Genomic DNA, 26,855 nt, shown 5'->3' on the forward strand with positions numbered 1-26,855 from the left:
AACCTATGGTTTTTTCAGTGAATTTCAAAGGATTTTTAAATGCTAATTCCTAACTATAACGTTTGTGAAACCTATGGTTTTTTCAGTTATAAAATATATATATATATATATATATATATATATTCCATGTTAATTCATATATTGAATGCTTATTTTTTTCTGCATTCGTGGTGTTACTTATATATGAAACATGTTAGCAGTGAACTCTTGTTTACACTGCAGTAGGAATAGTAAAATTCACCTCTTTGCAGTTCAACATTTTCCCTACTGTGTTGTTTAGAGATGGAATAGTAAATTGCTCCGAAATCCAACACTTTCCCAACTGTTGCACTCACTGGTGTGGGAATAGCAAAGTTAACCCCTCTCAAGTCCAACTATTTCCCTACTGTTGCATAGATTGGAGTGCGAATCAGGGGAGTAGCCAGAAAAAATAAGTACCCCCACATGGCCCTTCAGCTAATCGTCATCCCCCTCTATCTTTCCTGGTTTCTCTCCCATCTTCTATCTCTCCTTCTCTCTCATCTCCCATTTCCTCTCTTCCCTCACTTCCTGTGGCTCCCTTCTCCTCTTGTCTCTCCGCTCCCATTGAGTTGTTCCTGTTTTTGCCTTTCCTCTTGTTTCCCTTTTTTATCTCCTTCCTTCCATTTTCTCTTCCTACATTCCCCTCCTCACTTGTGCCCTCAACTCATTGTCCAACTGTCCCTTCTCCAATCTCCCTGTTCTCTCCATGCCTGTCTCTGAATTTCTCATTCCTCTCCATATTTAATTTGTCTCTTTCTCTTTTCTCTCCTCTATCTCCTCTGCCCATGCCTCTTTCTCTCAATCAGACTTCTCTTGTTGTGTTTGTTCTTCTCTCACTCCTCTCCTTCTCTTTATCTCTTCCTGTTTCACCCCCTGTGACACCTCCTTTCGCGATCCTGGATAGTAGACACAGCACAACAAACACAATAAATCATGTGTGTCCCTATTATTACAGATGGGGTCATTCATTAAAACATTTAATAAAGCTATCAGTTAGACAAAAACGTCACCACAACTGAAAAGTGGTGCATCTTCATTCTCCAGGCACCTTATGCGTTTTTCTTTCATAAAGGACAAGATTAATATATAAAATAATGTGATTTAAAAATTAGATTTGGCAGCTCGAAATGCTGTACAATGCTTTCTACTTTGAGCGAAATGCATTCTGGTTTAAAAAAAGATTATTTTCTGCAGTCTTCAAAGTTTGATAGGGCAAGCAGTTTTCGGATTTTATTTTCAGTACTTCCTTTTCATTTAGGGCAAAATACCTTTAACATGGAATATAGATTTTACCAACATGTAGAAAAAGCAAGTTTAGCAGCCCTCCAACACAGATGAAACGCTCCAACAGAAGCATCTTATTAAAGAAGATTGGGAAGAGAAAGGGAGTTAAGGGCAGACATCTTACCAGCCATGGAAGCTACGAACTGGGCTTGGAGGAAGGACTACAACTCCCTGTCACTGTATCTCGCAGGAGCTGAAACAGCTGGTGGAGGCCTTCTAGGGGTTGTAGTTGTATATAGGCAGGCCATCAGCAAGGGAAATAGGCTTTTAAACTACAACACCCATGAAGGTCAGTCACTGCAACAAGCAAACAGAGGTGGTGCAGATTTGCACTCTGATAAGCTACAGTTAGTTGCTCGCCCAATGCTCTGGGGCTTGGTAATACTCGCACATCCTCCACCACCCCTGCTCACGTTGGTGGAGCAGAAGGGGGATACACAACACCATTGGTGGGAATAGTAAATTTTACCCCTCTAAAGTTCAACACTTTCCCTACTGTTCCACTGTTGGAAATGGAAATAGTCCTCCGAAGTCCAAAACTTTCCCTCCTGTTGCACAGACTGGAGTGGGAATAATATATTTTACACCTTTGAAGTTCAATGCTTTTCTCTACTGTTGCATAGATTGAAGTGGGAATAGTAAATTTAATCCCTCCAAAATCCAACACTTTCCTATTGTTGTTTAGACTGGAGTGGGAATAGTAAATTTGAAGCCTTCGAAAACCAACGATTTCCTTATTATTATTATTTTGAAACTTATAAAGCACTCAGCTACCCCTGACGGGGGTGTCCCGGCGCTAAGACAGACAGCAGTTGCAGGTACCAATAAAGGGCTACGGGTTGGAAAAAAGCCAGGTCTTCAGGACACGTCGGAAAATGGTTTCAGATTCAGCCATACGCAGGGACAGTGGCAGGCTATTCCAGGTTTTGGCAGTAATCACTGCGAAAGCTCTGCCACCCATTCTGGGATGGCATAAACGGGGAGTCATCAAGAGGCGGAGATGGTTCGATGTAAGTGAGCGGTTGGACTGAGAATGCTTAAGTCGAACTCCAAGGTTTGTTGGACCCCGACGCTGAACTGCTCTAAAAGCCAAAACCAACGACTTGAACTGGATACGTTTCATCACTGGAAGCCAGTGGAGTTTCTTCAGGTGGGGTATGATCGACTGGCGATATGGGATGTTACAAATCAGTCTTGCAGCCACATTCTGAACAATCTGCAAGCGTTTGATTAGGTAGGCTGGAGCCCCTGTGTACAGATTATTAGCATAGTCTAGATGTGAGGTGATCAGGGCATGAATAATGATCCGGCGAGACTCCAGAGGGAGAAAAGGGAGAATTTTACGAAGCATGTGCAATTTACCAAACCAAGCCGAGGAAACCTGGTTTATTTGAGATTTGCAGGATAACTCATTGTCAAACCGGAATCCAAGATTCCTAGCTGAGTCCCCAGGTTCCGGAGGGGGATACAACTCAGATAGCCACCACAGTAGTGGCAGAGGTTTTTTTTAATTTTATTAAAGAACAACACCTCGGTTTTGTCCTTATTGTTGCATTGACTGGAGTAGGACTCTAATTTCCCTGAAGTCCAATACTTTCTCTACCACTGTAGTGACTCGAGTAGGAATAGTAAATTTAAACCCTACAAAGTCCAACACTTTCCCTACTGTTGCATAAACAAGAGAGGCAATAGTATATTTGATATTCTTAGAATCCACTAGTTTTCATAATATTGCAAAAATAATTTTTACAGCATTGATTTTTTTTAATTATGTTATTTGTTTTAATGTTTACAGTATTTTTAGAAAATGTGTTTTAGATTTTTATATTTCCTTTATTGTCGACATGAATACATGTTTTCTTATTGATTTTTAAAATTAGTTTTCAAGGCTTTATTTTATGTAAATGACGGAGTGTGCCCAGAGTGTGCCCGGTGTGGGTGTCGGAACTGTTCGGCTACTTTCACTGTTAAGTTTATTATTTAAACCCATTATGAAGTGCATTATGGCCGTGGAGGCGTTACGGAGCCGCGGGGCGGCTGCGGTCAAACTGTTTGATGATTCCCCGGCCGGGGAGTCCTTAATGGTGGATCAGCAGAATGCTGCTCCCCAGGTGTGCTCTAGCGCACAAGATTTGTTTAAGAGATTTGAGAAGCTTATGCGGTCCGAGTAAGCGAAATGGTGGGAGCAGAGGTCACTTGCTCGGTACCTGGAAGTGGGCAGGGTCCCAAGGTGCTTGCGGATAACTTTAGCCCCCAGTTACGAAAGCCCTGACCCGGAAATGCTGGCAGAATGGGCGGAATGCAATTTGGATTCCTCCGCCAGACTGCTTTGCATTTTGGTCAAGTATGCCAAAAGTGACAGGCTTAAACTCCAAGTCAAGGTGGATGAACTGAATTTAGAAATCGCAAAAATGGAAGAGACAGAGAGTATTATAAAAATGAGAAAGGACGTGCTACTTAACACCTTGGCTGCTAATGGTTTTCCCCTCCTGTGCTGATCCTGACCGAACCCCATTGTTCATGACGAGCTCAGCTCGTCATAAGCACAGCTCCACTCATCATGAGCATGGAAGGGGTTAAACTGCAAAAAGATGAAGAGGTCATCAAGAAACGCAAGGCGTACAAGTTTAATAGAGACAAATTTGATTATCAAAATGGTAATGTTTTCACTTTTGCACGAAGATACGAGAGTGTAAGGGCTAAGGTTGGTGTGGCAAAACAGCGTATGAATGCAAGTACTCTGAGCGACAACACTATTGCCTCTACATCGGCATCAGACCTAAGCACCGCTACTGAAAGTGAAACGGATGGGGAAGGTGGTCGGGTACCACGTGTGGCAAAAGCAGGGTTTTTTAAATTATCCCTGGCACAGGAGGTGGACTGCCGGTGCCAGGACAGGAGAGACACTTTGAGACCCCGAAACCAACAATTGCCACAAAAAGTAAGCGGGCAAACACAAAACGCAGCGCAAGGAGGAGGCGCAGCAACTGGCGCAAACGTGAACAGGCCTCCCAAAAAAGCAACGAGAGGGAGGTGGAACCACAAATAGACCCGGTAACAGTAGCCAATACGGTAATCAATCTGTCTGATGTAATCTTGAATCAAGCAGAGACACAAATGCTTGCACTTGGCCTATCCTTTAGCCTTGAGAGTAGCTTTAACTATTCCGAGACTCGAATGGATGTTTTCAGGTTCATCCGAAAACTTAAGCTACAGAAGTTCCATAAGCTCAAGGCCAAAACGGATTCAGTGAATGTCCCCTACCTTGCAACAAGTCCTCCCGTATTTTCAGCTGGGAATGTTAAACTATTTTAAGGACTTGCAACACCTACAGGGTGAGCAGAGTGCGAGTACAAGTGATTTGGGGCTGGAAGGTGTGGATATAGGTAGGACAATCAGGACGCCTTTCAAACCTAAATCCGTGTTTCAACCCATAATGCTTCACGACAACCTCGATCTCTTCCATGAGCAAGTGACCTCTGATCTGAAAGAACTATACAAGTCAACCAACCATGCAGGTGCCCAGTCAAGTCATCATCAGAGCTGTTACATCGAGCTGATGAAAAAACTACAGGACAATGAAAACCTCATTATAAAACACTCAAATAAGGGGGGTAATATAGTCCTGTGGCCACTATATATGCAGGAGGCGTATTTACAGTTGAACAATGTCTCGTGCTATAAACAAAGCAATTTACAAATTGTAAAGGCCTCTTGGTTGGATTATTATGGTAGATTGGTTGCATGGAAAAGTGGTGGTCTAATCAGTGATGATGAATATCTTTTTTTAAGGAATGACCATCCGATAATTCCGTCCCTATACTTTCTACCGAAAGTACATAAGAACGATCAGAGACCACCGAGACGGCCGATCATTTTTGCAATAGGTAGTATTATGGAAAACACATCAAATATGTAGATTACTTTTTGCAGGAGTGTGTTACATCTCTGCCGTCCTATTTAAGGGATACCTAAGATTTTTTGCGTAAAATCCAGGATATACCTTGGGGGAGTGATTTGATTCTCATTTCTATGGATGTTACCTCTTTATACACCTCTATTGGGCATCTTGATGGTGTTAAAGCAGTTGAGCATTATTTAAACCGTAGGCCTGGATGTTTTTCACTGCACAATAAGATGCTTATTAACATGGTTAAAATGTGTCTAGAACATAATTATTTTTGCTTTGATAATACTATTTATCAACAGATAAGGGGAGTTGCAATGGGGGCCTGCTTTTCCCCCAGTTATGCATGTTTGCATATGAGGCTGTGGGAAGAGCAGGTCCTCAAAAGGCAACATGAGGATATTTTGAACAGGCATGTACCCCTGTGGCTAAGGTATATAGATGACCTCTTCATTATTTGGAGGGGGTCGGAACATCTAGTCAAACAATTTATCGAGCAACTGAATATTAACCATTTAAACCTGGAATTCACCGCTCATATGAGTAAGGAATCAGTTGTCTTTTTGGATACAGAGGTCTTTATATCAAATGGCACCCTATCCACAAGACTTTATCTTAAGCCTACTGCTGGCACCTCGCTACTGCATGCACTTAGTCACCATCCACAGCACTTGATCCAGAGTATCCCCTATGGGGAGATGCTCCGGGTTAAGCGCATTTGCAGTAGCGATGGGGAATGCAAACTAGCCCAGGAAAGTTGCAAAAAAAGATTCCTATTGAGAGGATATAAAGCATTGATCATTGATAAGGTCATTAACAAGACTAGGTCTCTCACTAGAGAACAGGTATTAATTACAAAGGAAGCAAACCCAGGTAATACTGATACAGAGTCATCTAAAGTCAGAGTTATCCTGACCTTCAATAAGCAGCATGGGGCCGTCAGGAAAATTCTGAAACGGCTTTGGGATTTGCTCCTGAGGGATCCAGTAATTGGTGAGGACCTAACTAAGTACAATCGTATGCCCCAGTTGACCTTTAGAGAAGCGAGGTCTATGGAAAATTGTCTTGTTAGGAGTAGCCCCGAGATCAAGTCACCCTCTAATTGGTTAGCAAAACAAAAGGGCTTCTTCAAATGCCTTATTTGTAAAGCGTGTAAACATGCGAAAAATGTAAAGGAGTACAATACTCCGTTTTTGCCACGGTCAGTAAAAATCAAAAGAAGAATCACCTGTAAAACAGAATACGTTGTTTTAGAATGCCCAAGTGCGTTACGTTATGTAGGCAGCACTAAGCTGCCTGTGCACAAAAGGGTTCCTCAGCATATACGGGTGATCGTCAACAGAGATCAGACGTACCCTGTAGCGAGGCACTTTGAGGCAATTCATTGCAGTGATCCAATTCATCTAAGTTACTTTGCCATAGATTGCATACCTTTGTCCCGCAGGGGGCGATCGGGAAAGTGCACTCCGTCTACTTGAGACCAAGTACATATTGGAGCTTAATACTAAATCCCCTTTAGGGTTAAATGTAACTGAGGATTTGCATACATGTTTATGATCTTGTGTATGCCATTAATCAGTTTTTGTTTCAGCTCTGATGTCATTTTGACTGCATTGCAGATCGAATCTCTTTAAACGTGAAATCATGTAACAACTGTGTGATATGTATTTATGACATTTTGTTGAAATATTGTCTTTTTTTAAAAAAATTGTATCACTTGGTTTTCACTTTAAGTATTTAACAAATTCTCTCTTTGCCATTGGCCAAGGGGGTCTTTGTAGGTTCGGCCAGTGTTTTGAAAAGCTAGACCTGGGAAGCAGTGCTCGCCCACTTGGGCTCTATTGAGAGATTTTGAAACTGATGGTTATTGCCAAACGTTGACAGACTTTATTGCAAATGAATGATTAGCATATTTTGATAACGTGGTTGATGGGAGTACCTGGCGGTATGTCGGTTGGGTGCTTCTATATTGAGGCATCCATTTTTTGGTATTTCTCACGATAGCATGGGTGCATGATTGAGAAATTACAAATTGGACATTGCTTGGATTTATCGCTTGTATATTTGAGAAGTGGATATACATGGATATTTAATTACACCAATGTATATATATTTATATATTATTTTAATATCTGTATACCACGTTTATGCCAGACATTATGCATTTTAAGCAGGTATTTCTCTGCTTTCTGATACTGATTATTAACAGGAACAGAAATGTCATATAATCGGGCATTTAAGCCGATATTATGTACGTACAGTCAGTCTTCCGTATCTATTACGGCACAGCACAGCTGAATGTAATTTAGTTTGCACTAGCACTTTAGTGTGTGTGTGGGTGTATATATATATATATATATATACATACACACACACACACACACATATATATATATATATATATATACACACACATATATATATATATATACACACACATATATATATATATATATATACACACATATATATATATATATAAAATATCAAAATATCGTATTTGCACTAAGAGTATGTGAATGGCATATTTGCACAAATTATTGAATATGCTACTTACCAGTATGCATCTGTTCTTGGCATGTAGGGCTGCTAACATTCATATCTTAGCATTAGATCGCCGCCTAGTGTTGGGTCCGGATGATCGCACATTGTTGTCCTGGAAGAGTCTTCGAAGTATCCTGAGATAGGTGGCTCCTCCCCTGGACTACAGTGCGCATGGGCATCGGCTCCATCCCCAGATTGTTTTTCGCCATTGTGGCAGAGGATGGAGTGACAAGTGTAAAGGATGTCCATGCTAATGATTGAATACAATAGTATATCTGCAGCTGCGACAGGCACCGGGGAGGAGGGTGGGCGATATGAATGTTAGCAGCCCTACATGCCAAGAACAGATGCATACTGGTAAGTAGCATATTCAGTTCGAGGCATGTGGGCTGCTAAATTCATATCTTAGCATAGAATACATAGCAGTCCCTCCATCAGCGGCGGTTGCCCGTGCCAGCTGCAGAAACCTGAAAAAGTGTCTTGAGAACAGCCTGTCCTACAGCCGCTTGCTGCTTGGAATGCACATCAACACAGTAGTGTTTTGTAAAGGTATGTGGTGTAACCCACGTGGCTGCTCTGCAAATGTCCTCTAAAGGAATCTTCCCTAGGAAAGCCATGGATGCCCCCAATTTGCGTGTGGAGTGCGCCCTTGGGGGTACTGTTAAAGTGCGCTTGGCCTTTTGATAACAGATTTGAATGCACTTAACAATCCATCTGGCTATTCCTGCTTTGGAAATCGGGTTGCCTTTGTGTTGTGGTGAGAAGGCAACAAAAAGTTGTTTTGTTTTCCTAAAGTGTTGTGTCCTGTCTATGTAGTACATCAACGCCCTCCGTACGTCTAACGTATGGAGCATTCTTTCCGCCACTGTTTGTGGGTTTTGGAAGAATGCCGGCAAGTCGATAGTTTGGTTGAGATGAAATTGTGACACCACCTTTGGAAGAAATTTGGGGTTAGTACGTAGCACTACCCTATTTGGATGAATCTGAATGAATGGCTCTTGGATTGTGAGCGCCTGTAGCTCACTAACACGCCTCAGTGACGTAATAGCAATTAGGAAAGCTACTTTCCACGTTAGGAATTGTAGTTCACACGAGTGCATTGGCTCAAATGGTGGTCCCATCAGTCTGGTGAGGACCACATTGAGGTTCCACACCGGAGCTGGCGGTGTTCTTGGGGGAATGACTCGTTTCAGACCTTCAAGGAAAGCTTTAATGGCAGGCACCCTGAAGACAGAGAGATGCTGCCTGTTTTGAAGGTAAGCTGCGATGGCGGATAGATGTATCCGAATAGAAGTGAACGCTAGGTTGCACTTGTAAAGATGTAACAGATAGCAAATGATGTTAGGGATAGATGCATCTAGCGGGTTTATGTCATTGGCTGCACAGTAAATGACAAAACGCTTCCATTTTGCGGCATAGCATGCTCTGGTTGTTGGTTTCCTCGCCTCCTTGATGATGTTCATGCATTCAGGAGGTAGGTTGAGGTATCCAAACTCTAAGACTTCAGGAGCCAGATCGCTAGGTTGAGCTGTTGCGGATCTGGATGCTGAATTTCTCCATGGTTCTGCGTCAAAAACCTGGGCGTGAGGCGCAGTCTTTGATGGAGTACCACAGAGAATTCGAGGAACGTGGTGTACCAGGCCTGGCGCGCCCACGTTGGAGCAACTAGGATGAGTGTCATCGAGTGTTGCCTTAGTTTTCTCGCCACCAGTGGTATCAGAGGTGTCGGCGGAAAAGCGTACGCAAATTTGCCTGACCAGTTCATCCATATCGCATTGCCCTGTGATTGCGGGTGTGGGAACCTGGCGGCGAAGCTTTGGCATTTTGCGTTCTCCCTTGTGGCGAACAGGTCCATCTCTGGACGACCCCACTTTTGGAAGTACGGCTGGAGTACTGATGGGTGTATCTCCCACTCGTGCATTTGATGGCTGTATCTGCTGAGCAGATCCGCCATCTGATTGTCCTTCCCCGGGAGGTGTTCTGCCATGAGGAAGATGTTCCTCTGAATGGCCCACTTCCACATGCTCTGAGCCAGATGAGACAGCTGCGGTGAGTGGGTGCCCCCCTGCTTTTGGATGTAGTACATCGCGGTCATGTTGTCCGTCCGGACTAACACAACTTTGTTGCACAGATGTACAATGAAGGACTTGAGCGCCATGAAGATCGCCATCAGTTCTAGATAGTTGATGTGCATCTTCTGTTGCTGCGTCGTCCATAGTCCCTGCACCGTGTAAGTGAGCAGATGAGCTCCCCATCCCTGGAGAGATGCGTCCGTTGTCAGGATAACCTGTGGCACTGGCTCCTGGAACAGTCGGCCCTTGCAAAGGTTGTGTGGAGTCCACCAATGCAGAGAGTCGTATGCCCGACTGGTAACCAACACTAGGTCTGTTAATTGTCCCTGAGCCTGTGTCCACTGATTTGCTAAGCACTCCTGGAGCGGGCGCATATGCAGCCGTGCGTGAGGGACTATGAAGATGCAGGAGGCCATCATGCCTATCAACTGCATGAACACTCTCGCTGGAAGTGAGTGTTTTGGTCTGAACTTTTGGATTAGAGACTGCATGCTGCCTATCCTGACTTGGTTGGGTTGAGCTTTGGCCGTCAGGGTGTTGATTGTCGCACCCAGAAACTGCCGGACATGTGCCGGCTGAAGATGCGACTTTGGGTAATTCAACGAGAAACCCAGGTCGTGAAGGAGGTGAATGGTAATTGACATGTCCGCGGCGCACTGTTGTTCCGACTTGGCTTGAACGAGCCAGTCGTCCAGGTAGGGGTAGACATGGATGTTCTGCCTCCTGAGGTGCGCTGCTACTGTCGCCAGGCACTTGGTAAACACCCTTGGGGCTGTGGTGACTCCGAAGGGTAGGACCTTGAACTGATAATGCTTGCCTTGGATAGTGAACCTGAGGTATTTTCTGTGGGACGGGTGTAGTGGAATGTGGAAATAAGCATCCTTGAGGTCTAAGGTTGCTAAGAAGTCTCCTTGGTTTAACAAGGGAAGAATCTGTTGCAGTGTAAGCATATGAAAATGTTCTGACAGTATATACAGATTGAGGGGACGGAGATCCAGAATTGGTCTGAGAGATCCGTCCTTCTTTGGAATGAGGAAGTACAGGGAATATACCCCCGTGCCTTCCTCCCCCACTGGCACGAGCTCGATTGCTCCTTTTTGCAGCATCACCACCACTTCCTGCTGCAATAAGTGCAAGTGCTCTGCGGACATAGGTCTTTGCCTTGGTGGAATGTTGGGTGGAGTGGATTTTAACTCTAGACAATAACCGTACTGGATAAGTTGTCGCACCCACCTGTCTGTGGTGATGTTGATCCAGACGGGCAGGAACTGCTGTAGTCTCCCCCCGACAGGTGTTAAGTGGTCGGGGGGCAGTGACCGAGAGTCACTGTTTGCTTGGGGTAGAGGAGCGTGAGTTGTTGTTTCCTCTGCCGCGTCCTCTGGTGCTGTTTCCCCTGTAGCCCCCCTTGTTCTGTTTGGGGTACGAGGATTGTGCTCCACCTCTAGAGAATTGTGACTGCTGACCCATCTGTCCTCTGGTGACTCCACGGGCACCTGAGCGACGAAAATTATTGCCACAAAACTGTTGTGATTGTAGGGCCCCCATAGACTTAGCAGTTTCGGTGTCTTTTTTAATTTTTTCTAGGGTGGTGTCAACATCTGGACCAAACAGTCTATCAGGATTGACTGGTTGATCAAGTATGGTTGTTTGAATGTCAGGTTTAAACCCCGATATGCGGAGCCATGCCTGTCGTCTCAGCATGACGCTAGTGTTAATGGTCCTAGCGGCTGTGTCCGCGGCATCAAGTGCACACTTTATGGCCGCGTTGGAGATCAGTTGCCCTTCCTGTATAATCATTTTGGTGCCCTCTTGAAACTGCGGAGGCAGGTGTTGCACAATTTGCTCTAGGGTGTCGTAATGCGACCTATCATAACATGCCAATAGTGCCTGTGTATTTGCAATACGCCAGAAATTGGCAGCCTGCGCAGCTACTCGTTTGCCTCCTGCCTCTAGCACTTTGGACTCCTTATCCGGGGGAGGAGCTTCACCCGTTGTTTGGGAGTTGGCCCTTTTTCGGGCATTTGCGACCACCAGGGAGTCAAGCGGCAACTGTCCCCGAATGTATGCAGGATCTGCAGGTGCTGGTCTGTACTTCTTTTCAATACGTGGATTGACCACCCTCGCCCTGGTAGGCTCTTTAAAGATGTCCGCAGCATGCTTGAGGACCCCTTTGAGCATAGGCAGTGTCTTTACAGTTCTTTCTGAAACTGAAAAAGTGTCGAATAGAAAGTCTTCTTCAACTGGGTCAGCATGCATGTCCACATCATGATTAGCAGCTGCCCTCTCAATGAGTGCATGGAAACCTGCAGAATCCTCTGTTGGGGATGCACGTGTACTGAAAGGCTGTGGGTCCTGTCCCACATTTTGGGTGTCTTGGTCCCCAATGTCATCATATGAATCCGGCTGTGAATCTGGTTCATTGACTGGGAAAGTATATTGGGCATCTTCATCATAACCCTCACTTTCAGAGTGGTCTGGAGACGGAGTTGGGCTTCTTCTTGGAGGAGGCTGGATAGGTTCCATGAGGCCCGAGGCGTCCTGGGGAAACTTTTTCTTCTTCAGGGGGATGACATAGGAGTCCACCGGCTGTGAAGTGATCCTCCTCTTGTAAAGGGTCAATTTGCCCGTGTCTGCGTCGATAAAACACTCAGAATCCTCTTCTGAGTCGAGTACTCGACCTGAAGATGCCCCTGCCGTCGAAGAATCCGACTTCTTTGGCGTCGATTTTGTTGAAAAGGCCTTCGGCGCCTCTTTTGGCGGCAGAAGGAAGAGGAGTTTACTCGCAGGCTTGACCGGAATGTCTATCGCCTTCTGCGGCGATGGCGCCGGCGCCGACGAAGCAGAGGCCATCTCCCTAATTCTTTGTAGTGAAGAAGCGATGGGGGACGCATCATTGACCGTGGCCTTTGGCACCGACGAGGAGGCCTTGCCTTCGGATCCGACGTCGTGTTGGCCCTTCTGAGTCTTGGACGATGATGCCGCGTCCGCCGACCCAGAGTCCTTGGACCGATGCGCAGATGTGCCAGCCTTCGATCCGTGTGACTTTGACGGCACTGCTTCTACCACGCGTCCGACAACCGAAGTCCCAGTCGGAGCTGGAGCCGTGTCGCTGGCTTTGGCGGGCTTAGCCGGCGTCGCAGCGCTTGACCTGTGCGTGCCACCCTTCTTAGAGGATCCCTCCTCTGGCGCCGATTTCGACACTGTGGAATCGACAGATTTCTTCGACTTCTGTGGACCGGAGGTCGACGGAGTCGATGAAGCAGCGGGTTTAGTCGTTTTCGCTGGTACGGCCGCCATCTTAGGGACGCTCGAGTCTTTAAGTTTCGTTTTCGGTTTTGGGTCGGCCATTTTAGGTGTAGTCGATACCGTAGGTTTCAGTTTCGGTTTCGATACCCTCTGCGCAGCAAGTATGTCCGTGGCCGGGCCTGAAGGCGGGGCCGTGGCTTGCGCTACGGGGTCTTGGGTAAGGCCGACAGGCGATCCCGTGACCCGCTCTTTATGTTCGTAAACTTCGGGGCATAGCTCGTCCCCTGAGCTATCTTCCGCGGCCCCATAAACCTCTTCGACGTCCCCTACCTCGTCGACGTATTCAAGGCCTTGACCCACGACTCCGTCATCGTCTTCCGGATCTGCCTCGACCTCCGTCTCGGGCGGGGAGATTTGAAGATGATGGCTCTGGTCCTCCTCTTCTTGGTCGTCGAAGATGTTTTCTGGATCCGGGGCCGCTTGTTTGGCCTCAAGGCGCACCGCGCGCCTAATCTTGAGTGTCTTCTTTGACCTGAAACTCGCACAGGCCATGCAGTTGTGTTCGTTATGGTCTGGTGAAAGGCATTTGTTACAGACCGGGTGTACGTCTATATGTGGGTATTTGGACCCACAGAGCGGACAGAGTTTAAACGGACTCCGCTCCATGTTGGAAAGTCGCTGTCGAGTCGCGATGAGAAGGCCTCGATGTCCGAAGAGTGCAAAAACTCCGCTGATTCCGGCTCCGAGAGACGGAAGAACTCGAGACCGCACGCAAACAATACCGACGTAAAGAATACAAGGCCTTTTGGCCGTTTAAAGTTATGTTTTCTCGGTTCCGACAGAGAGACGTCGAGACCGCATCCGAACCCAATGGCGGAAAAAAACAATCTGGGGATGGAGCCGATGCCCATGCGCACTGTAGTCCAGGGGAGGAGCCACCTATCTCAGGATACTTCGAAGACTCTTCCAGGACAACAATGTGCGATCATCCGGACCCAACACTAGGCGGCGATCTAATGCTAAGATATGAATTTAGCAGCCCACATGCCTCGAACATATCTGTTTTAATTGCATATTTGCACAGAAAATATCGTAATAGCGTATTTGCACAGAGAAATTGTAACGGTCGAATTTGCACAAGATGCATACAACGCACTGAGTCACTTTATTGCAATTGAGCAAGACCTATACATTCATAATATGCATTTGCACTTTATATTACTAAGGATTACGAATAACAATTCTTATGTATACTTGTTCATTGCCAAGCAGCTGTATTTATCTGTGGATCACAACATGTGGTAATATAATGCTTGATAGTACCCTGACTAGGCTAAGATGGCGGTCAGAGATATTTGTATTGAAACATTGCATTGTAAGTCAAGTCCTACTTTTATGTTTACGTACCGCATTTGGGCGCGTTTCCATCCAAACCTTAGTTGTAATAATTAAAAGCCAGTCAATCCATGTAACCGCTAACAGTGAGCAAGGGCGTTCACGCCCGAAACGCGTCTGTTCGACGTTCCTTTTTCTTTACCCCCTGCACATGAAATTGATGGAATAAACTAAAAATAACGTGAAGACTGGCTTCGACTGTGATTTGTGTGTCTGCGCACTGGGGAAAGTGCTTGAGGCGTTCTATGGCACAATAACCGGTTGGAGGAGCATATTTACAGGACATGGTCGGTTCCTGTTTGCGCAGACCCCTCTCCATCTGAGTTCGGCTGATCAGTGAAACGGACCAATAAGGAGATATTGTTTGGAACAAGCAAGTTACGTCAGCCCCCTGTACAAGAGGATCTACACGGAAAGAGCTTCCGGCGACCGAGTGAGTTTCTGCGGAAGAGTCCGTCGGAGGACGGAGGAATCCAGCGAGGAACCCGAAATCGTCGGAATCAGACGTCGTGTATCCCTGCACAGGTTGGAGAGGTGTCTCAAGAAGCCAGCGGTAAGGAGAGGCATATGCCAACGTGCCATTCCCTTAAACTGTTTTCCATCGTGTGCATAGCAATTGGGGTGGAAGGAGGATGTCGGAAGAGCGGGAACGGGAGGAGGCGTTCGACCAGCTGTTCTCGAATTTGCCAACAGTCGGACAAAGTGGTAACATCAATAAAACAAGCATTTGCAATGCAATAGGTCTCGCATTTGCGAGAGTTTGAGCTATTTTTATTGTAATTGACATTGCCTTGTATTTATGAAACATAAATAAAAGCCATTGTCATTTGCAATGCCAATAGGTCAAACTTGCGTAAATGCGAGACCTATTTTTGTTCTTCAGAGAAGGTGAATGTTCACAGATGAAAGGTACAAGCTTCTGGAAATGTCTTGAAAAATCTCTGTTTGGTACAAAACCTAAAATCCAATGAAAACATGCAGCAGCGCATGTCTTGAAAAATCTCCGTTTGGTACAAAACCTAAAATCCAATGAAAACATGCAGCAGCGCATTGGCTGGACACGGGGTTGTAGCAAGGGCGGTGTGGGTTCCTAATTCAAGGGAAACATCCTCTTGTTTGCTAGGGAAAGAAGCTATAAGTGGGGTGTAGTGATCTACTCAGAACCCTGACCCTGGTGTCACTGCACCTGCTGCACTATTCACACATACACTCTCAAGGTAGACCGCGGTTTCCACAGCTGAGTTAAAACACCGGACCGGCCCGAAGCATCTTAAGGCACGCGCACTGAGCGCCCTGGCACTGGATCCGGTGAGTGTGCATGTGAAGGGTCAGGCGGAGTACGTCACCTCTATAGTGCAGTGAACACACAAGCAGTGTACGTGCAAAGCAAAGACAACTCGAATTTTAACATAAGGTGCCAGAGAACTTCATTAAGGAGCTCACACCATTATGCGTTAGGCCACTGGTGGCAGTGAAAGCAGTTTTCACCATAAACACACCACATTGAATATTTGCCAGACAGCCATAAATCAGACTCTGTTATGACAGAGTGGATACCGTCAAACGGTGATGACAGGAGCAGTCACTATTTCTAATTCAAGCAATGCAGACGAAGTTCCGAAGCCTGCCGCAGCGTCTACATCACTGCAGCCGCAGCCCGGGGTGATACCTTCTGTATCTATCGATTTCCCGCCTACCTGCAGCACAGACACCGAACCCCTCCGAGACAGCAGCGACGGATCACCTTGACAGACAGACAGCCACCGGGCAGCGCAGCGGGCGAAGCGCCTGCGGTGTATAACCTGCAGCTTCGAATCATAAGTGTAGAGTTGACTCGGCATTTCATCCATCTAGGCTCGCCAGAAAGAGTGCCGCTGAGTGGGATAATAATATAACTTTGTAGTAAAGGGCTGAGAGTGATCATTTCCTGGTGGGCGACCAGGGTCTGCAAATCTCACTCAGTGGTTGTGACTCTGTCCCCAAATTAACAAAACTGGTGGCTTTTTCCATAAAAAAGTGAATTTCAGGGCAGGGTGGAATTCAGAACTTAAAGGGCAAACATTTCGGGGTGGCCGAGCCCCCGACCCCGCTTCCCACCCCTCGGTCCTGTTGAAATCGTGTCTCGGAGGGGTGGGCGTTCGCTGACACAGGCCGTCTATTTGTATGAGGCCTCCGACTTTAGGAGGAACTGCACGGACTGCAGGTGTTCTTCCCAGTAGCGGCCACTGCCCAAAATAAAGCTTTACCGAGCGCCTCCGTTTCCTTCCATGCAGCGAGCGGCGCTGCTTCGGGCCGCACCCTGTGAGTGCGCCCTCCTCGACCCTCCATTGTGCAGGTAGCTCCCGGCCTCTTCCTTCGGGACAGGTCAGCCCGGAGCCCAGCCATCGGAAGCAGCCGGCACCTCCTGCCCTCGAGCGCTCCTCCCTTCCTATGGGGGCCGCCGAGGAGCTTCACACCGAGAGAGGGACAGCCCTTGGACAAGACAGAGGGACAGCCCTTGGACACTGACAGAGGGACAGCCCTTAGAATGGCCGCCTATAGGAAGCATTCACTGCCCGTCGTTTAGAACGACTTTCAAGAAAATACTGCAGCCTTGTGGATAAATTGCCGGATTTTGGAATTAAAGTTGTAGTCTCTGATGCCTGCTTCCACGTAGAAGCGAAAGCGTGTACTTTGGACAAATTGCGTTTTTTCACATATTCCCTTTCTCACGTGCGTTCACGCTCCAAATGTCTGTGTTTCCATCTGTGCTACAATTTGGGTGGAGCAAGTTTGGAAAGGCTGAACAGAACTACTACAGATTGACCGTATTGGTCAGTCCGGGAGCACACACTGGGGATTCGCTTTGCAGTGTTGCGCTAGAGACAATACAATACTCAACACTAACCAGGCTTCATGAGGAAAACCGTGGTACTGGCAAAAAAATTGAAACTCCTCCCTCTCCCTCCTCCCCTCGCCTGACCCCCTACCACCAAGGGTCACCACATAACCTGCCTAGCACGTATATTTTGTTTGTACACTTACATTAGCACACCTACATACAAAAACATGCTTTCAGATTAATATTTTTGCCGTTGAGAAGAAAAATAATGAAACGCCGCAGCCCGGCTTCAACAGGAAGCCAGGCAATCTTTGTTGGGACGGGGGCGGGGCCAGAGAAATACAGGAAGCAGACGGGAGTCTACCCCGCACTCCAGTGCCCGCCGGAAGATTTGCGTGACCGCGTCTCAGCGCGGTACCCGCCTGTTGCCCAGAATGACCGGATGGCTGCCGAGGGACACGAACAAAGAACCTGGTGAGTGGGGCGGCGGGGGTCTTGGTGCGCTTGTGTGTATGCGACGGCGGGGGTGTGTTCTCTGTATGTATGGGTGCGTGCGTGCTTGTGTGTGTCTCTGTGTATGCGTGTGTGCGACGCCGGGGATGTGTTCTCTGTATGTATGGGTGCGTGCATGGGCGCTTGTGTGTCTCTGTGAATGCGCATGCGTGTGTAGTGCTTGCGAGGCAGGAGATGGGCACAGCGCCGTGAAGGGAGGGGGGGGGGAGCGTGTGTGTATGCAGTGTGTGTATGCAGTGTGTGTGTGCGCGCGTGTGTGTATGCGACGGCGGGGGTGGGTTCTCTGTATGTATGGGTGCGTGCATGGGCGCTTGTGTGTCTCTGTGTATGCGCATGCGTGTGTGGTGCCGTGCGCGCCCCCGAGGAGGAATCTGAGACAGCGACGCTCGTGCTTGAGCTCTGTCTCAGATTCCTTCTAACACGCCAACAAAAGATGTCTCGCAGACAGCAGGCTTACGCCTGCTTTTTACGTATGGGAGACCTAAACAAGGACATTGAAAAAGACAAGGATAATGATGTGAAAAAACTGCTAAAGGAGCTAGAAAAACATATGAGGAGTGAGCTAACAAAGTGGTGGGAGATCCGCTCTTTAGAAAAATACCATGAGGTGGGCAGGGTTCCAAGGGGCTTGAGAATTATGCTAGTCCCCAGCTTCGAAAATCCGAACCCCATGCTTCTCAAGGATTGGGCAGAAAGCAACCTGGAGGCTTCCCTGAGATTGCTATGCCTATTGGTAAAATATGCAAAACTTGATCGTGACAAAGACCTAACAGAAATAACACGTATCAATGAGGAACTTATTAATTAAAGAACAATTTACTAAAGACAAAGCACTAATCGAACAGACACGCAAAGAAATCAAAGAGCGCTTGAGTAAACATGAGGGAACAATTAAAACTAGAAAAGCATATAAGTTTGCCCGTGACGAGCAAGACTATAGACTTGGTCAAATATACACATTTGCGCAAAAGTATGATTACTTATGAAAGCAACGAGCAACCGGAAAGAGTATGCCTAAACAAGCACAAATTCTGCCACAAGCACAATCGTCAACAATGAACTTAGGCGATTCCACTGTTGCAAGTTCTAATGAAAGTTTGGTACCAACCAGTGAAGATTCTGATGATGGAGCCCCAGGTACAGAGGAAGGGGATTTGGGCCAACTAACGTTAAGAGAGGAACTGGAATATGTGAGGCTACAACGGAAGAATACTCTACGCTCCAGAAACGTGCAAACAGGCAACGCAGGAACGCAAGGCGGAAACAACGTAGGAAATGTGCAAAGAGGAAGAGGACGACAGCAGAAGAAAAAGAATTGGGAAACCAAGAACCAATAAATGATAATACTATTATCAATCTGACAAATGTCGAACTTGATCAGGCAGAAAAACAACTCCTAACTTTGGGACTTTCCTACTGCCCGGAAAGTAATTTTAATTACGGTAACACCAGGGTGGACGTATTCAAATTCATCAGAAAAATCAAATTGCGTAAATATTATGCAATCAAAGAGGGATCTGGGACGAAAAAGAAATCCACATCAGTGGTCCCTGTCGCTGAAAGAAGTGGTTTGCAGGTAAAAGACATCCCTCTAATGAAAAGTGTGCACTCGTTGCGCAGAGAGGAAACCTCCACCATCAGCACCCAAGAAGTTGCCGAAGAGGAAAATTTTGACCTAGGACAAACTGTGGACAGCGCATTCAAATTGCCTTCGACGTTCATCCCAATAATGCCCAAAGACTGTATAGATACATATGCGGAACTATTAATTGAAGGCTTAAAAAAGTTAAACATACAAACTAAAAAACAACAAGGTGCAACTAATGTGAGCATGAGACCATACAATGAATTGATGAAGAAACTGAAAAACAACCAGGCAGTAATCATCAAACAATCCGACAAGGGTGGCAACATCGTGCTTTGGGAGAAACAACAATATATGGAGGAGGCATATAGACATTTAAACAACACAGTATGTTATGCCCAAATCGATGTGAAAACCACCAAATCTATCCAGTTAGCATACCATAAAGAACTTAATGGGTGGAAGCGAGAGGGCCTATTATCCAGGGATGAAATGAGGTATTTACACAAACACCATCCTGTATTGCCTAACATCTATTTCATCCCAAAAGTACACAAAGGGACAACACCAGTTCCGGGGAGACCGATAGTCTCTGCCATTGATAGCCTGTTCGAAAATACTTCGAAATATATAGACCATTATTTACAGAACTTCGTCACCAATCTCCCTGCCTACACCAAAGACTCTACGGACTTTCTCAGGCATATCAACCAATGTGTTTGGTCAGCTGAATATGTGCTAATGACTATGGACATTGCTAGTCTTTATACTAGTATTTCACATTCTGACGGCTTAAGAGCCGTTAAATTCTATCTGGATAAAAGACCTGTTGAATTATACAAACACAATTCAATGTTAATGACTATGATAGAACGCTGTCTTAACAACAATGTTTTCCTTTTTGATAACAAGATCTATAGACAACTTAGGGGTGTGGCCATGGGGGCATGTTTCTCCCCCAGCTACGCGGGACTCCGCGTGGGCTGGTGGGAGGAGCATGTCCTCATGGTCGAACACTCACATTTTTGGGATAACAACATTGTGAAATACCTAAGATATATCGACGATATATTCATCATTTGGAGAGGCAGCATAGAAGATGCAAAGCTCTTTGTTGAAAACATAAATGTCAACAATTGTAACCTAGAGTTTACTGCTGAAATAAGTAGAACTAAAATCAGCTTCTTGGATGTGTTAGTTGAAATAGCGAATAACATCTTACCACGTGTCTTTTCAGAAAAAGTACGGCAGGAAATACTATTCTGCACGCACAAAGTTCCCACCCACAGCATAAGATTAGGGCAATCCCCTATGGGGAATTCCTTAGAATACATAGGATGTGTAGCACGGTGGGACTGAGAGATCAATACCAGGAAGAAGCCAAGAGACGGTTAGAAGCCAGGGGGTACAAGAAAAGTGCCTTAGACAAAGCAAGAATCAAAGCCAACAGCAAAGACCGGCACTCCTTATTGGCAGTCTCTACTACAGATTCCCAAATGACTATATCAACTAAGAGTGGCAATGACATTAGATTAATTACCAGTTATAGTCGACAGGCACGCCAAATCTCGAATTTGGTAAGAAATCAGTGGCCTGTAATTTTAACTGACCCGATACTGAAAGACATCTTACCTAGCAAACCCACAGTAACATACAAAAGGGCATTTGGCAATGGCAACAAGCTGGTTTCCAGTTCTCCAGAAATAGTGAAAAATGACGACTGGTTATCACCCCGTAAGGGTTTTTTTCGCTGCATTTCATGCCGTGCATGCCATTTCGGCATCAATACTAGATCCTATGTCATCCCCTTTGACCCAAAACCTGTCACCATCAAAGCCCATTATACTTGCAGAACAGCACTAGCAGTATATGTTTTAACTTGTACATGCAAGTTGAGATACGCTGGTAGCACAAAGTTACCAGTGTACCAACGTATTCTCCAACATCTCAGGGCCATAGTAAATTGCGACCAAAGCTACCCGGTAGCACGACACTTTGATCAATATCACAATAGAAATTTAGCTCATTTAAATTACTTTGTGATAGATGCTGTGAAAACATCGAAGAAAGGTGGCGACTATGAGAGAAAACTGAGGCAGATGGAGTCTATGTACATTGTCAGACTTAATAGTAAAACCCCTGGAGGTCTGAACATGGGGGAAGATCTTAGTAATTTTCTTTAAATGCACCGTATACTGATAATGTCTATACTGTGAGTAGAAGATGTCGACAAGAAGATGTCCAATTTGAAATTCTTAGCAACTCCAGAAAGGAAAAAAACGTCATTTAACCAATGTGGTAATGTTACAAACACTTTGCTATACTGAAAAGCAAATAGGATGTGCTTTAACATTCTAGAAATCTGATTTAAGACACTACACATTTGTTAAAGAAAGATTAATTTCTAATATGATATTTTATTTATTATCTTTTTATTTTTTGTTCATCCCTTCACTATCTAAGTGGCCCAAACAGCACTGGTCATAAACACTTAGTCACTCCCTCACCATTAGGTTATTATTGGTTTTAGTTATTATTTTTTCATTAATAACAATGGACTGTGACTGGAATTAATTGACATTTTCATATGGATGTACCCTGTAAACATGTACTAGAACAAACTAGCATTTGTGCGTATTGGAATCTTAATCAACTATTGATACCCAAATCAGGTTTTAGATAAATCTTTTGAAGAACATAATTAAGCCCATTAAGTTTCCACTTTTGCTTGGTGAATAGACTAAAATGCTAAAAAGATGTTCTTATTGCGTATTTGCACAAGAAATATAATGTGGTAGGAGACTAGAGTATTCTAGTCTGTCTCAATTGCGTATTTGCACAGGAAATAGCAAAATATCGTATTTGCACTAAGAGTATGTGAATGGCATATTTGCACAAATTATATATCTGTTTTAATTGCATATTTGCACGGAAAATATCGTAATAGCGTATTTGCACAGAGAAAATGTAACGGGCGAATTTGCACAAGATGCATACAACGCACTGAGTCACTTTATTGCAATTGAGCAAGACCTATACGTTCATAATATGCATTTGCACTTTATATTACTAAGGATTACGAATAACAATTCTTATGTATACTTGTTCATTGCCAAGCAGCTGTATTTATCTGTGGATCACAACATGTGGTAATATAATGCTTGATAGTACCCTGACTAGGCTAAGATGGCGGTCAGAGATATTTGTATTGAAACATTGCATTGTGAGTCAAGTCCTACTTTTATGTTTACGTACCGCATTTGGGCGCGTTTCCATTCAAACCTTAGTTGTAACAATTAAAAGCCAGTCAATCCATGTAACCGCTAACAGTGAGCAAGGGCGTTCACGCCCGAAACACGTCTGTTCGACGTTCCTTTTTCTTTACCCCCTGCACATGAAACTGATGGAATAAACTAAAAATAACGTGAAGACTGGCTTCGACTGTGATTTGTGTGTCTGCGCACTGGGGAAAGTGCTTGAGGCGTTCTATGGCACGATAACCGGTTGGTGGAGCGTATATATATATATATATATATATATATATATATATATATATATATATATATATATATATATATGTATATATATATATATATCTTTCTGTCCTGTAACTCCAGTTCTGTAATTCTGTAGTAGGGGTATCTCTGTTATAGTCATAATCTAGTGAATAGTCCTGCCCATGTGCGTGGACCCCGGAGCAATCAAAAATAATCTCTTAAGTCGTCAAATAATGCAGACCTGCACAGACACTTAAGAGAGAATTTAAAGACAGATAATGCAGCCTATATCCACAGGCTACATGTCCAATACTTCAACTAGAAATTCCACCAAAATCCCACAAACAGCACAGCCTGTCCAGTGTTCTCCACAGAGAAAAACCTTCCCCTACCAGTAAAAGCCTCTGGAATGATAGAGAAAGTAGTGGACAGACAAGCCCCATAGGCTGCCAATAAGTGGCTCAGAACAGGATACTGTGCCTTTAAGAGAACCTTCCAGAACTCTCTCAGTATCCCAGAATGCACAGCAGGTCCCTTTTACTTTCAGTTCTTTTTGAAGGCGTAACATGCCAGACCTGCAGCATTCCTTACATGAATATCTTTCTCCACCGGGGAGGAGGGCGGGCGCTTATGACTATAACAGAGATACCCCTACTACAGAACTGGAGTTACAGGACAGAAACTACTCCTTCTGTAGTAGGCGATCTCAGTGTGTAGTCCTAATCTAGTGAATAGAATGGCAAGCCCATCCCCACACCAAAGCGGCAGTGGAGAGAAGAGAAATAACACCACTACTGTGCGAACAGATTTCGCAGCGAATCCTGCCCAACCTGAGCGTCTGTCCTGGCATCAGTGTCCAGACAGTAATTCTTAGCAAAGGTATGGACCGACTTCCAAGTGGCCGCCTTGCAGATTTCTGCAATTAGAACATTACATAGCAAAGCAGTCGTGGCAGCTTTGCCCCTCGTGGAATGAGCCTTAGGTTTACCCCCTAAGGTCTTATTAGCCTTCTGGTAACACAATTGTATACAGGACACAATCCCCCTCGAGATGGACTGTTTTGAGGTAGCAAGACCGTTCCGGACTGATCCATAGTTGATAAACAATTGGTCTGATCTACGAATAGCTTTGGTTTCATCCAGATAACATTTCAACACCCTCCTAACATCCAGGGAATGCAGAGACCTTTCCGCTGGAGACGAAGGATTCTGAAAAAATGTAGGTAAAGTTATGGTCTGGTTAACATGGAAATCAGAGATAACCTTTGGAAGAAAGTTAGGGTGAGTACGCATAACAACCTTAGCAGCATGAAATACAGTATAAGGTTCTTGGCAACACAATGCCTGAATTTCACTCACCCTGGGGGCCGATGTGATGGCCACGAGGAACGCCACCTTCCAGGACAGGTGCTGCAACAAAGCCTTATGAATAGGTTCAAAAGGCTCCTTCATCAATCTGGACAGCACCACATTCAATTCCCATGAAGGCGAAGGAAGGAACACTTTCTTCAAGCCTTCCAAAAAGTCCTTGATCACAGGGATCTGGAAAAAGGAAGTCTGTGAAGGGCATTTCCTCTAGGCAGTCAGCGCAGCGAGATGAACCTTAATGGAATGGAAATTAAGGCCAGACTGCGCCAAATGTAGAAGATACGGAAGGATGACATCTTCCTTACATGTCGTTGGATCATATTTCTTGGACTAGAATCTTCTACTTGTAAGCATAGGAAGTCCAGTGGAAGGTCGCTTAGCCTCCTTCAATATGTCCATACAATCTTCTGGTAGATTCAAATGGCCATATTGCACTATCTCAGGAGCCATGCCGCCAAACTCAAAGACAAGAGGTTGGGGTGCACCATCTGCCCCCCGAACTTCGTGAGAAGGTCCGGCCGGCACGGCAGCCGTATGTAAGGAAGGAGCGACCGGTGAAGCAGGTCCGTGAACCACCACTGCCTGGGCAATTCTGGGGCAATCAGGATCATTCGCGCCCTGGACTGGGACAGCTTGATGAGCACCGCCGGAATCAGGGGAACGGGTGGAAAAGCGTACAGAAAGCTGTTCGACCAGTTGATCCATAGCGCATTTCCCAGCGTCCCCTGCTCGTAGTACCTGGAGGCGAAGTTTTGGCATTTGCTGTTTTCGGCGGTGGCGAACAGATCTACGTCTGGAGTCCCCCACCTTGCGAAGACTTCTCCTAGTACTTGGTCGTTTATGACCCATTCATGGTTTTCCTGAATCAGTCTGCTCAGTGCGTCCGCCTGAACATTCTGCAAACCTGGTAGATGGGCAGCCGTTATCGTCAGTCCTCTGGCTAGTAGCCAGCGCCAGATCACCTGCACCTCCTGCGACAGAGCGCATGATCTCGAGCCCCCCTGCTTGTTGAGGTAATACATCGTGGTCGTATTGTCCGTATGTACAAGCAGAGAGTTGGTCTGGAAGGACGGATGAAAGGCCTTCAGTGCCAAGTGAACAGCTCTGAGTTCCAGGAAATTGATGTGATACGTGGACTCTGTCGGGGACCACGTTCCTTGTATCTGTAAGTCTCCGGAGTGTGCCCCCCAGCCGTGGAGAGACGCATCCGTCACGATAGTCTGTGTGGGAATGTCCTTGTGGAAGGGAACCCCTCTGAGGAGATTCTCCGCTGAACACCACCACTTCAGAGACTGAAGAGCATGCAGAGACAGTCGTATCTTGTCGTCCCAAGACCCTTTCCTCTGATCCCACTGATCCTCCAAGCACTCCTGCAATGGTCTCATGTGCAGCTGAGCGTGAGGCGTGAGGAAGATACTTGAGGCCATCGACCCCAGTAGAGAAGACACCGTCCTCACTGTTGTAGATGGAGCAGTCATAAGAGCCTGAGCCTTCCGAAGGAGTGATAACCGTCTCTCCTCCGAAGGAGACACGCTTGCTGACAGCGTATTGATGGAGGCTCCCAAGTACTGTATGCACTGGACCGGCGTCGGGACAGACTTGGACATGTTGATGTGCAACCCCAGCTTGTTCAAGAGAACGCACGCCTTCTGGAAGTGCACTTGAGCTTCCGAGAAGGAGGAGGCCTTGATCAACCAATCGTCCAGGTACGGGTAGACAAACACCTTGTTCCTCCTCAGGTGTGCAGCTACCACTGCCATGCACTTCGAGAATGTTCTGGGCGCAGACTTCAGCCCGAATGGCAGTACGGTGTACTGATAATGATTGGCGCAGACTTGGAATCGCAGGAACTTCCTGTGTTTGTGTGCAATGGGCACATGGAAGTAAGAATCCTGTAGGTCTATAGCACATAGCCAGTCTTAGGATAAATCTAATGCAACAACAGCATGCAAAATATTTCTCTGAGACTCCACTTCTTTGCTTGTCGCAAATCCAGAATGGGCCTGAACTCGTTCTTGCGAACCAGAAAGAACCGTGAGTACAGACCTCTTCCCCTTTGAGACAGAGGTACGTCTTCTATCGCCCTTTTCCTTAACAGGTTATCGGCCTCCGCCTGGAGCTTGCGCAGCTGAATCTGCGAGCTGATCGGTGGAATTGATGGAGGCGGGCTGGTGAACCGAAGACTGTATCCATTGCAAACAATATTCAGCACCCACTTGTCCTGAGTAAATTTTGTCCACTCTGCCAGAAAAAATTTGAACGCTTCCCCCCACCGGAGTGGGAAACGGCTGCAGGGGAAGTAACCGCTCAGGGACAAGACCCAGCCGGGCCTTTGTTCGCCGCTGCGGACTGCTGACCACCTCTGCCCTTCTGGCGCTTCTGGAAGGGCCACCGGAACTGCTGCTGCTGCTGTTGCTGCTGTCCCGAAGCCTGCCCTCGCCTTCTGCATTGCGCCTCGAACCGTCTCTGTAACGGGCGGTAGGTCTTCTTCTCCTTGGGCTTCTCCAACCCGACAGCCGTCAGGGTCTCGGCCTCCGCTTTCATGCGGGCCATCTCGTCGTCCGCATGCTTGCCAAACAGGGTTTCCCCCAAGAAAGGTAGGT

General features: G+C 46.0%; 1 protein-coding gene and 1 pseudogene across 2 annotated transcripts in view; both read right to left on the reverse strand.

Moving 5' to 3' along the window:
* The window catches only part of LOC147659484 (uncharacterized), a 44,269-nt pseudogene extending 30,529 nt beyond the window's left edge, over positions 1-13,740 (reverse strand).
* Positions 1-26,855, reverse strand: part of LOC147659483 (uncharacterized) — a 254,835-nt gene that overhangs the window by 54,268 nt on the left and 173,712 nt on the right. The window lies entirely within an intron of this gene.

This window comes from Lissotriton vulgaris, unplaced genomic scaffold (genome assembly GCF_964263255.1).
Source record: "Lissotriton vulgaris unplaced genomic scaffold, aLisVul1.2 SCAFFOLD_2085, whole genome shotgun sequence".
NCBI classification, from domain to species: Eukaryota; Metazoa; Chordata; class Amphibia; order Caudata; family Salamandridae; genus Lissotriton; species Lissotriton vulgaris.